Consider the following 13977-nt stretch of genomic DNA (forward strand, 5'->3'; position numbering starts at 1 on the left):
TATCTTGTTAAATATACCTTATAAACTAATATATGAGAAACTGCTAAATGTATACATTTATTCTTATTTTATAACTATTATAAAATGGATGTTAATTAGGCCTATATTATTTTAATCTTGATTCTTTTAGTTATCAGTTTTACAAAATATATTCTATATTTTGTCTCCCAGTGATTTGTAAGCTATTTCTTGAAATACATATTAATATGTTTTTTGGGGGAATTAAAAAGTAAAGACAGACTTTTTCTATCAAAATATTGTATGATTTGGCTGAATAATTTACAATGCTACAATGCTAAGTAGGTTAAGTGATGGACTTTTTCCCTATATCTAAGGCCTAATCTTCAGCTTCAAGGTTTTGACTAAAACACATTTAAAGTACATTATAAAATGAAAGCACTTTATTTTAATTAATTAATCAATTAACTTTGCAGTGCTGGGGATTTAACCCAGGTCCTCACTCATGCTAGGCAAGCGCTCTACCATTGAACTTATAACCTCAGTGCTAAAAGCACTTTATTTAAAATAAAGAAATAAAGTATACAACAAAGGTGTGTTGAAATCCACTAGGCTTCCCCCAACCCTACCGCCCAGGCCTCAAGTTTATAAGAGATTTGGGCAGTAGATATAGATTGAAGAATCCTTAGAAGAGGTAGTGGGGAAGCTTTGGGAGTAAATTAAATCACTCAAAGAGCATCTGAAGAAGAAAACACGCCTAATCACAAAATCTTGGCAAATAACAACATTTAAGGAGAGGCTGAGGAGGAAAATGCCATGAGGGAAGACTACAAAAGAACAACTAGACAAATAGAGAATTGGGAAGTTGAAAGAGGGAATTCTAGAACTAATCATCAAATGGAAATTCTCCAGAGCAGTTCAAGAGGATAGAGAATGAATATGGAAGAGTTTCAGTGGTATGGAGAGAGCACAATTCAAATGGTAGGAGAGTAAAGGGAGGTCGAGGGAGTAGAGAGATTTGGGTCCTCTTACAAGTGAGTGCTCAACCAAAGAGAAGATGTAGTCTCCAGGACGGTGTACTCTGCACCAGTAAAGCTCTCTGCATGGTCAAACTGCACACTACCATCCACTGAAGTGGGTGTATTCTGCAACGTGGTTGTTGTAGGGCTGGCAATTAGAGATTGGTAGCAGATGGCCATTCTGAATGGTGTTTTAACTGCCACCTGGGAGGAGAAACTGAGGATGTTATGTGCTTTGGGAAAAACCATGGCCCAGTCACATCTGAACTTCAGAGTCATTTTAAAAATTGTTTTGTTTTTGTTGCAGTGCTGGGGATCAAACACACACACGGCCTTGCATTTACTAGGCAAGTGTTCTAGCATTAAGCTATATGCCCAGCCCTGACTTCAGAGTTTTTAAGGCGGGCCAAAGAGCAAATGCCAATGTATCCAGAATGGACCCTATGAGGACTCATGTAATGTTGACCCAGGTGGCACTCCCATTTCCAGGGACCCTTTACTAACACGGGATTATTCATCTATTATTAGATCTGTGCTTACTACATCATCCAGTTAATACAAGGTTTCTGTTTCCTTCCTTCCCTTCCTTCCTTCCTTCCTTCCTTCCTTCCTTCCTTCCTTCCTTCCTTCCTTCCTTCCTTCCTTCCTTCCTTCCTTCTTTCCTTCCTTCCTTCCTTCCTCCCTCCCTCCCTCCCTCCCTCCCTTCCCTCCCTTTCATATTGAGGTATCGAACCCAATGGTACTTCACCATTCAGCCACATTTCTAGTTCTTTTTATTTTGAGACAGGTTCTCACTAAATTGCTTGTGGCCCCACAAATTGCTGGAGCTGGCCTTGAACTTGTGATACTCCTGCCTCAGCCTCCCAAGTTGTTAGGATTATAGGCGTGAACCAGTGTACCTGGTTTCTTTTCATTTCTTTTCTGTGGTACTGGGGATTGAACCCAGGGGTGCTCTACCACTGAGCCACATACCCAACCCCCAAACCCTTTTATTTTTTGGTACTGGGGATTGAACACAGGGGAGTGTAACCATTGAGCTGCACCCCAACCCCTTTTATTTTTGAGACAGGGTCTTGCTAAGTTGCTTGGGGCCTTACTAAGTTGCCAAGGTTGGCCTCAATCTTGTGATCCTCCTGCTTCAGCTTCCTGAGTTGCTGGGATTACAGGTGTGCACAACAGTGCCTGGCATCCCAAGCCCTTTTTATTTTTTGTTTTGAGACAGAGTCTTGCTAAATTGCTCAGGATGGTTTCAAACTTGGCAATCCTTCTAGCTCAGCCTCTCAGGCAGGTGAGATCATAGGTGTGTGCCAGTGTGCCTGACTGGCATTTTCAGTTTCGGTGAAATAAAGAACAATAAGGCAAATGGATTAAGTTCTGACTTCAGAATTACAGGCTTCACTCTATTAGTGGGGGAGGATTATTTAGACAGAAGTTTCCTAGTACCCTAAAATCTCAGCTATCCCCCAACTTTGCTCCTTGGTTTTATTTATTCAATCACACCATAGATATTTACTGAGCACTTGCTCTCATCAGGTACTGTGGCAGGCTCCAGTACCATTACAGTGAATAAAACATAAAAGTCCCTGCATCTCATGAAGCTTACACTTTAGGGAGCTGGATATACTAAAGACTTTGATATAAACCAGGCATGATGGTGTGCGCCTGTAAGCCCAGCTACTTGGGAGACTGAGGCAGGATGGCAAGTTTGAGGACAGCCTGGGCTATATAGTGAGTTTCTGTCTCAAAAAAAAAAAAAAAAAAAAGGTTTTTATTTAATTCATTATCACTTACTTTTTTTAAATTTATTTTTATTGTAAACACATGGGATACATCTTGTTTATCACTTACTTTTGAGCCTCAGCAAATTGTTTCTGGTATAGTGTAGAGCTTAATAATTACCCAATGTTTCACAGAAAAATAAAACCTATCTTCTCAGTTTGAGACTGAAAAAGAAAACCACATCCTATTCTTTAAGACACAAAAGAGATTTGTTCTGTTCATGTGCAGTTGTGGCAAGCTGCATAGGTACTGTGGGTCAAACATCACATCTTTTCAGTCCCAAGAGACTCTCTAGACATAGCAGACTGGTGTGTTGATAGGCAGCTCAGAAAAAGATGCATTTACAAGTAGTTCAGGTGGAACCAAGTGAAACATTTTTTCTGATGTGAATCCAAGTTATTCTGAAGCAATTATATAAAACAAAAAGCCAAAAAGAACCTGTGCTGCTCTCAGATGTTTCAGAGAATTGCATGAATGATGGCAGCTTTTTAGAAAGCAATTAGTTGCACAGTATGTAGCAGGCAACAAGGATGGCTAGTCTGTTACCCAGTGTGAGTTCAATTAAAATGTTCAAGGGCATGGTGTATGTGTGTGTGTGTTGTCCTGTTTCTTTCTTTCTTTTTCTTTTTTCTTTTTAATTATTTATATATACATATTTTTAGTTGTTGATGAACCTTTATTCATTTATTTATATGTGGTGCTGAGAATCAAACCCAGTGTCTCACACATGCGACGCAAGCACTCTACCACTAAGCCACAACCCTAGCCTCTGTATAATGAAAAGGAACAAAGGGTTGTAGTTTTCTGTGCTGCTCTGTGATACTTCTCTGCATGTGCATCTGTCCTTCAGTCAGTCATCTTGTCCTTGGGTCTGTCTTTCTGTGGGCATATCCTACATATTACAGTTGTAGGTAAGACACATACATTGAATAAGAGTAGAAATACAGAGAAGCAAAAAGAAAATAAGAACCAACTAAAATTATACTACACAAATATTATTTAACATATTGTTGATGTACATCTTTTCATATGAAGCACTATTGTATAACCTTCTTCTTCTTTTTATAGTGCTGGGGATCAAGACTAGGGCCTTGAGAATGTTAGGCCAGCACTCTACCACTGAGCCACAACCCCAGTCCCATGGTCCACACCAGCCCTTTTCAATTTATTTTGAGATGGTCTCACTAGGTTGCCCAGGTTGGTCTCAAACTTTCAATCCTCTTGCATTAGTCTCCTAAGTAGGCTGAGGATAATCCTGGGATTATAGATTTATACCACTTGTTGTGGTTTAGATATGAGGTGTCCCCTAAAAGCTCATGTGTGAGACAATGAAAGAGGGTTTAGAAGTGAAATGATTGGGTTATGAGAGTCTTAACCTCATCAGTGCATTAATCTGATGACAGGGATTAAATGGGGATTAGTTATAGGCAGGCAAGGTGTGGCTAGAGGAGGTGGGTCACTGGGGTCTTGCCTTTGGGGTATATATTTTGTCCAGTGGTGAAGGTATATTTGATTTTTTAGATAACAAATATAACTCAACATCTAGAGACATCCTCAACATAAGCAGACTAAGCTAAAAGAAATTGGGAGGATTTTGTACTTTTTCCAAAGTTAGCGCCAAAGGCAGTGTCATCTAAAAGTCTGTAATTGCAGCCTTAAAAAACAATAAATGAGCTGACCCACAGGTAAGACTGTTCTAATGATCTGAATACCTCCAGATATTGCAGGAGTTTATGCTTGCTGAAAAGTATACTCTTATCTAGATAGACCATTTATATGATAATTTGTATACATTACAAGGTATTAATATACACAGTAATTTATATAGTAATGTACAAATATATGTAGTAATGTGAAAAACATTATCTTAAAAATATTAAAGGAGAAAAATTTTTAAAGTTTTTAACAAGTTCTAGTTCTAGTTTGAGTTAATTAAATCCTCCTACATATAAATAAGTAAAAGAGAAAAAGAAAAAAATCCAAAATGCAAAGTTATACAACACGAGATGATCCAAAGTTTCAATACAAATTTTACTCTATCTTAACATAAATCTGTTGCTTCATGTGATGGCCAAAGAGAAAACTTCCCATGAGGCCTGCTACTGTTAAGTCACTGAAAAAACTTAATTAGGTTGGGTGTGGTAGTGCATGCCTGTAATAAGACTTAAGAGGCTGAGGCAGGAGGATCCTAAGTTTGAGGCCAGCCTCAGCAACTTAGACCCTAAGCAACTTAGTGAGACTCTCTCAAAATGAAAATAAAAGGATTTTGGGCTATAGCTCAGTGGTAGAGTACCACTGAATTCAATCCCCAGTACCACAAAAAGAAATAATAAGAAAAAAAGTAATTAGAAATTATAGAAAGGAAGAATATTGTTACGGAAATAAATAATGCAACAAATCAGGTGAATTTTAGACTAGGCATATTTGAAGAATAGTTAAATAAATCAGAAGTTAGCACTGAGGGCAGAGGGTATAGCTTAGTAGTAGAGTGAATGCTTAGCACCCATGAGGCCCTGGGTTCAATGGCAGCCTGTAGTCTCAACTACTTGGAAGCTGAGGAAGGAGAACTGGTTGAGTCCAGGAGTTCAAGGGCAGCCTGGGCAATTCAGTGAGACTCAGTGAGAGCCCTTCTTGGAAAAAGATAGAGGAAAAGTAGAGAACAATATTTGAAGAAATAACTGCTGATAAATTTTCATATTTGAAAACAGATGTGGGTCCTACACAAAAAGTGAAATAAAGATTGAACGTGATGATAACTGTTCAACAGATCACAGGAAACTGGTGGAACAAGGATAAAGAGGTAACTTAAAAGTTTCCAAGGAATAAGGAGAGATTTTCTACAAAGGAAAGATAATTTGACTGACAGCAAACTATTCACAGGTAACAACAAATGTTCAAATTCAATAGTATCATGCTTCAAAGTGCTAAGGGAAAACAACTAATTGAGTTTTTTTTTTTTTTTTTTTTTGTTTTTAATTTGGGTACCGGGGATTGAATCCAGGGGTGCTTTACCTGAGATATATTCCTAGTCTACTTTATTGTTTGAGAGGGTCTCATTAAGTTGCTGAGGGTCTTGCTAACTTGTTGAGGCTGGCCTTGACCTGGGGTCCTCCTGCCTCAGCCTCCTGAATTTCTGAAAGTATAGGTATGCACCACTACTCCTGGTGTAAGACAGAATTTTATATTGAGCCAAACTGTTGAGTGCAGCACATTCTAGAGTTTACAATCAATAGATCCTAACTTAGAAGAAGTATTAAGAGTTACTCAGAAAAGTGAACCCAGATGGAATATGCAGATAGAAGAAACAGGTAGGCACAAAAATTGCAAAAACAATGTCAGTATATTTAATTAAGTATTGACTATTAAAAAAAAAAAAAAAAAAACAACTAAACCTAGCAAGCTGGGGAAAAAACCTTAAAGAAGGTAAGAAATGTCTTAGTTTGTTTTCTGTGGTTATAGTAGAATGCCACAGACTGGGTAATTTATAAAGAATAAAAGTTTATTTGGTTTATGGTTCTGGGGGTTCATTCAAGGTTGAGGGGCCTTCCAGCCGGTGGGGACTCTACTGAGTCCTGAGGTGGTGCATGACACCGTGCAGTAAGAAAGAGCAAAAGTGCTTGCTTGGGTTTCTTCCTCTTTTTACAAAGTCATAGTGCCATTATGGGGGCCTCACTCTCATGTGTTCATCAATTCTAATTTTCTTCCAAAAGTCCCATCTCCAAATACCATTGACATATGGCTTTGGGGATTAAGTTTCCAATACATGAAATCTGGGGGACACATTCAAATCGTGGCAGAAAATGACACAAGAGCAGAAACTATTGAACTAAAAAACAAAAATACAGCAGAGAGGATCAATGGGATCAAAACTAAAGACATTAGTTGAAAAGATTAAAAAATATGTATGTTTAGTAAGACCAATAATTATAAAAGTTGGTCAGGAGGACTACAAATTTGAAGATAGTCTCAGCAACTTAGTGGGAGACCCTGTCTCAAAAAATTGAAGGACCAGGATGTAGCTCAGCAGTAAAAAGCACCCCTGGGCTTAAAAAAAAAAAAAAAAAAAGTTGGAGGAAAAAAAATAAGTAAATAAAAAGGTGAGGCTGATTTTTTTTTAAACTATAAGAGAATATTATAAATGTTATCTCACAAGTATAAAACTTTTGATTCCTGTAAACTGTTTAAACAAACAAACAGGCTGCTATGTTATAGCTAGCCCACCTAGAAGGGACAATATAAGAATACATTATGGTTAAATATCTAGATGCAAAATTCTTAAATATTAGCAATTATAAGTGAACTTTAAAGGTTGAGGATGTGTATTTAAATCTCTAGTGCAATCAAGAGATAAAAAGCACAAAAAAGTTTGGCTAAAATAAAATTCTAAAAAATATTTATATAACCCTTTTTTAAAAAGACAGGAAAGTAAAAAACAAAAAAGCAGGAGGCAAGTAAGAAACAAATGGTTGATATAAATCTAGTCTTATAAATATTACATTGAATGTTTCAGAATAAACTCTATAAGAAAAATGTAGAGATTATTAGAATAAACAAGATCCAGCTATATGCTATCTAAAAGAAATCCATTTTAAATATAAAGACACAGATAGGTTGAAAATATATATATAGACAGGAAAAGATACACTATGTAAACAATAAGCACAAGTAGATGGGAATTGCTGTATTGTAAAATAAAACAGATTTTAAGAGAATTGCCAATTAAAAAATGGGCATTTCATTATGATTAAAGGGTAAATTCATCAGGAAGACACAACAATCATAATAATACATATGCTTAATAACAGCTTTAAAATACATGAATAAAAAATGGAATTCAAGGGAGAAATAGACATCATAACAATGAAATTACTTTTCTTTTCTCTTCTTCCTGCCCCGACTTTCTTTCTTTTGGTACAGGGGATTGAACCCAGGGGGCACTCAACAACTAAGCTACACTTCCAGCCATTTAATTTAATTTAATTAATTAATTTAAATTTTTATGGTGCTGGGGATTTAACCCAGGGCTTTGTACTTGCAAGACATGCACTCTACAACTGAGCTATATTCTCAGTCCCAGTCATTATATTTTTGAGTCAGGGTCTTGCTAAGTTGCCAAGGCTTGTGTCAAACTTGCTATCTTCCTGTCTCAGCTTCCCAAGTTACTGGAATTACAGGTGTGCCACAGAACCTGGCTATGGAATTGATTTTAACAGCTCAATTTCAGCAACTACTAGTATTCCTCACACCTCAAATCAGTAAAGGTACATAAGTTCTAAACAGCAGCATTAACACTACATATAGAACACTATGTTCAACGAAGGCAGAATACACATTTTTTCCAAAAGTATATGAATAGATTATCAAAAAATGTGATGCACTTATACATGGAACACTGAAAAATAAAACACCATGAAGGGAAATTAAAGATGATCTAAACAAATGCAATGACATTTCACATCCACTGTTGGGAAGGTCAGTACAGTTAAGCTGATGATTCTTCCCCAATTGATCTACAGATTTAATGCAATTGCAGTCGAAATCTTAGCAGGATGTTTTGAAGAAAATGACATGATGATGGAAAGGTGAAGGACTCAGAAGAGTAAAAAATCTTGAAAAAGAACATGGTTCAAGGTCTTATACGCCCTGTTTTAAGACTTGGTTTTTGTACTGGGGGTTGAACCTAAGGGTGCTGTACCACTAAGCTACATCCCCAATCCTTTTTATTTTGAGATAGGGTCTTGCTAAATTGTCCAGGCTGGGCCTGAAACTATGAACTTCCTGCTTCAACCTCCTGAGAAGCTGAGATTACAGTTGTGTGCCACCATTAGCTGGCTTAAGACTTCACTTAAAACTGTAGAAACCAAGACAGTGCGGTACTATTGTGAGCATAGATACATGGACCAATATAACAGGAAGGAGTCTAGACGCAGACACATACTTATATGGCCAACTAATTTACACAAAGATGCCAAAGTAATTCAAAAGGGAAAGCAGTCTTTGCAATGAATGGTACTGAACCAACTAAGTATCTATATGGAATCAAAACCTTGATCCTTGTGAATATCACACAGAAAAAACTTGAATTGGACCATAAACATAAATATAAGAGCTAAAACCATTTAACCTGTAGGAAAAAACATAAAATACTTGTTATTAGATATGGAAAATGAAAAATCCTTTTCCCTTGGGAAAAAGGAGTGAAAAAGTTCATGCACTGACAGTTTTAATCTCCCAAGACAAATGTTTTCTGGATGCCAACTGCAGATAGGAAGTGTCTTGTCACCCCTAAAGTGACAGTCTATAAAAGGCATTAATCCCCTTCAAAAACGGATCCTCTCCAGATGCTATCTGCAGACCCCTGATCCAGAAGGTTAAATTCCTAAACCCACAAACTGACACATGCACTGATTGATAGAACAGTCCCAAATTCCTGAGTGCCCAAGAAAACTGATATGCTCACTAGACTCCCCACAATAGCCTATATAAACCCAGTCCCCTTTTTTTTTTTTTCTTTTTTGGCGGTGCTGGGGATCGAACTCAGGGCCTTGTGCTTGCAAGGCAAGCACTCTACCAGCTGAGCTATCTTCCCAGCCCCAACCCAGTCCCTTTCTTTGTTCAATGACTCATTTTTCACCAGGAAAGTGGGTTCGCTGGCACCATTTCATCCCTGCATCCTCTGTTCAATGTGAAACTTTGTTCTTGAATAACAGCTGAGATGATTCATAAGGTTTGCATCTGTCCTGGTCTTTTTGTGCTAACACTTGTGACATTGGGGTAAGCAGAGGTTTCTTAAAAAGATCACACAAAAGCACAACTATATAATTAAGAACTCTTGCTCTTTGAAAGACAGTTTAAAAAACATCAAGGGGTTAGGAGGTGTAGCTCATTGGTAGAGTGCATGCTTAGATTATGAGAGGCCTTGAGTTTGACCCTTAGCACTCTCATTCTCCCTCCTCCCCAAAAGGCAACTCATAGACTGGGAGAAACTATTTATAAAATACCTCTGACAAAGGGTTTATAACCAGAATATATAAAGAGTTCTTTCTATACAGGTAGAACACAACCCAATTAAAAACAATGGGTAGGCCAGGTGTGACATGGTGCACACAACTAATATACGTGACTTGGAAGACTGGATTGCAAGTTTGAGATCAGCTTGGGCAATTTGATGAGAACTTGTGTCAAAAACAAACAAACAAACAAACAAACCAAACAAACAAAACCACCAAAAAACAAACAAACAAACAAACAAACAAACAAACAAACAAATACCCTGGTTCCCCCCAAAAAACCTCAAAGGGCTGAGGACACAGCTCAGTGGTAGAGAGCCTCTGGGTTCTATTCTCAGAACCACAAAAACAAAACAAAACAAAACAAATGAGAACACGAGGTAAAATATATGAAGACATTCACTAAAAAGTTATACAAATGGCCAATAAGCACATGAAAAGATGCTCAAAATCATTAATCACTTGGAATGCAAGTTAAAGCTACAATGAGATACTACTATGACCATGAGACTAGCTACAATTAAAATGACTGATATTTCCAACTGTCAGTGATGATGTGGAACAATGGAACAACTCAAATTCTCATTTGCTGCTGGTGGGAATACAAAATGGTACAGCTACTTTGGAAAACTATGGCGAAATCTTAAAAAGTTAAATATACATGGTACGGTTTGAATATATATCTCCTACAAAATTCATGTTGAGAAACTTATTTTCCAATGTGGCGACATTAAAGAGTAGAGAAGTGATTAAGAGGGTTCTGCCCTCATGAGTGAATTAGTGCCTTATGAGAGGGCTGAAGGAAGCTAGCTTAGGTCCTTTTTTTTTGCCCTTCTGTCTCTTCTGCCATGTGAAGGCAGTGTTTGTTTCCTCTGGAGAACGCAGCAACAAAGTGCTATCTTGGAATAAAAGATATGAAATATAAACTCCCAGGGAGAAAGAAGGCAAGCAATGGGTTCTGGGTTCTGGAATTTTTTTTTTTATTAAAATCTTTTTTATTTTTACAGACTGCATTTTGATTCATTATACATAAATGGGGTACAACTTTTCATTTCATGGTTGTACACAATGTAGATTCACACCATTCATGTAATCATACATATATATAGGTTAATGCTCTCTATTTCATTCTACTATCTTTTTGTCCTCCACCCCCTTTCACCCCATTTTCTTCTACAACTTCAAAGTTTCTTTGTTATTCTATCCCCGCATCACTACCTCCTTGTTATAGATTGTCACGCACTTACTGGAGAAAACATTTGCTTTTGGTTTTTTGGGCTTGGCCTATTTCACTTAGCATATTTTCCAGCTTAATCCATTTACCAGCAAATACCATAATTTTATTCTTCTTTATGGCTGAGTAATATTCCATTATGTATATATATACACCACAGTTTCTTTATCCATTCGTCAGTTGAAGGGCCTCTAGGTTGGTTCCACAATCTAGCTATTGTGAATTGAGCTGCTATGAACATTGATGTGGCTTCATCACTGTAGTATGCTGATTTTAAGTACTCTGGGTATAAACCCAGGAGTGGGATAACTGGGTCAAATGGTGGTTCCATTCCAAGCTTTCTGAGTAATCTCCATACTGCTTTCCAGAGTGGCTGCACCAATTTGCAACTCCACCAGCAATGAATGAGTGTGCCTTTTTCCCCACATCCACACCAACACTTATTATTGCTTGTGTTCTTGATAACAGCCATTCTAATTGGAGTTAGATGAAATCTTAGGGTGGTTTTAATTTGCATTTCTCTAATTACTAGGGATGATGAGCACTTTTTCATATATTTGTTGATCACCTGTATATCTTCTCCTGTAAAGTGTCTGCCCATTTCCTTAGCCCATTTACTGATTGGGTTCTTCGTATTTTGGGTGTAAAGTTTTTTAAGTTCTTTATAAACTTTGGAGATGAGTGCTCTGTCTGAAGTATGTGTGGAAAAGATTTTCTCCCACTCTGTAGGCTCTCTTTTCACATTATTGATTGTTTCCTGTGCTGAGAAAAAACTTTTTAGTTTGAATCTATCCTATTTATTGATTCTTGCTTTTATTTCTTGCGCTATGGGGATCTTGTTAAGGAAGTCTGGTTCCAAGCTAACGTGATGGAGATTTCGGCCTACTTTTTCTTCTATTTGGTGAAGGGTCTCAGGTCTAATTCCTAGATCCTTGATCCATTTTGAGTTGAGTTTTGTACAGGGTAAGATAGGGGTTTAATTTAATTTTACTGCATATGGATTTCCAGTTTTCCCAGCACCATTTGTTGAAGAGGCTATCTTTTCTCCATTTTAAGTTTTTGGCACCTTTGTCTAGTATGAGAAAATTGTAATTATTTGGGTATGTCTCCTTGTCTTTGATCCTGTACCACTGGCCTACCTGCCTATTTTGGTGCCAATACCATGCCATTTTTGTTACTATTGCTCTATAATAGAGTTTAAGGTCTGGTATTATGATACATACTGCATCACTCTTACTGCCCAGGATTGCTTTGGCTATTCTGGGTCTTTTGTTCTTTCAGGTGAATTTCATGATTACTTTTTATGTTTCTATGAGAAATGTCATAGGGATTTTAATTGAAATTGCATTAAATCTGTATAGTGCCTTTGGAAGTATGGTCATTTTGATAATATTAATTCTGCTTATCCAAGAACATGGGAGATCTTTCCATCTTCTAAGGTCTTCAATTTCTTTCTTTAATGTTTTATAGTTTTCATTGTAGAGATTTTTCACCTCTTTGATTAGATTGATTCCCAAGTATTTTATTTTATTTTTTTTTGAGGCTATTGTGAACAGAGTTGTTTTCCTCACTTCCCTTTCAGATGTTTCATCACTTATGTATAAAAATGCTTTAGATTTATGCATGTTAATTTTATATTCTGCTATTTTGCTGAATTCATTGATGAGGTCTAGAAGTTTTCTGGAGGAGTTTTTTGGATCCTCTAAATAGAGAATCATGTCATCAGCAAATAGTGACAGCTTGAATTCCTCTTTTCCTATTCCTATCCCTCTAATTTCTTTAGTCTGTCTAATTGCTCTGGCTAGTATTTCAAGGACAATATTGAATAGAAGTGGTGAAAGAGGGCATTCCTGTCTTGTTCCCATTTTTAAAGGGAATGCTTTCAGTTTTTCTCCATTAAGAATGATGTTGGCTGTGGGCTTAGCATAAATAGCCTTTACAATGTTCAGGTATGTTCCTACTATCCCTATTTTTTCAAGTGTTTTGAGCATGAAGGTTGTTGTATTTTGTCGAATGCTTTTTCTGCATCAGTTGAAATAACCATATGATTCTTATCCTTAAGTCTATTGACATGATGGATTACATTTATTGATTTATGGATGTTGAACCAACATTGCATTCCTAGGATGAATCCCACTTGATCATGGTGAACTATCGTCTTAATATGTTTTTGGATATGGTTTGCCAGGATGTTGTTAAGAATTTTTGTGTCTATATTCATCAAGGATATTGGTCTAAAATTTTCTTTCCTTGATGTGTCTTTGTCTGGTTTGGGTATAGGGTGATATTAGCTTCATAGAAAGAGTTTGGTAGGGTTCCCTCCTTTTCTATTTCCTGGAATATTTTGAGAAGTATTGAAATGAGTTCTTCCTTGAAGGTCTTGTAGAACTCGGCTGAGAATCCATCTGATCCTGGGCTTTTCTTGGTTGGCAGGCTTTTGATGGCTTCCTCTATTTCATTGCTTGATATTGATTTGTTTAAATTGTGTATGTCTCCTGGTTCAGTTTGGGAGAATCATGTCTCTAGAAATTTGTCAATGTCTTCGGTATTTTCTATTTTGTTGGAATATAGATTTTCAAAGTCTCTTCTCATTATGTTATGTACTTCAGTAGTATCTGTAGTGATATTTCCTTTTTCATCACGAATTTTGGTAATTTGAGTTTTCTCTCTCCTTCTCTTTGTTAGTGGCTAAGGGTTTGTCTACTTTGTTTACTTTTTCAGTAAGCAATCTGCACTCAAAAAGTAGTCAATATGCTTACAGACTGCAGGTGCTCACAGTAGACAAATGGGGTAAACAGCAGGGAATCAATAAGCAGCAAAAACTGCCTCTCCAAGGAACAGATATCCTCTGCTTGAAACGTGAGTAATGGGGCGACAAGGAACACAGCCTCCCTCGAGTCTGCCATCTTGGATCTTCCTGTTTAATTTTTCAAAGAACCAACTTTTTGTTTTGTCAATTTTTTGAATTGTTTCTTTT

The sequence above is a fragment of the Sciurus vulgaris genome, assembly GCF_902686455.1.
Source record: "Sciurus vulgaris genome assembly, chromosome: 3".
NCBI lineage: Eukaryota > Metazoa > Chordata > Mammalia > Rodentia > Sciuridae > Sciurus > Sciurus vulgaris.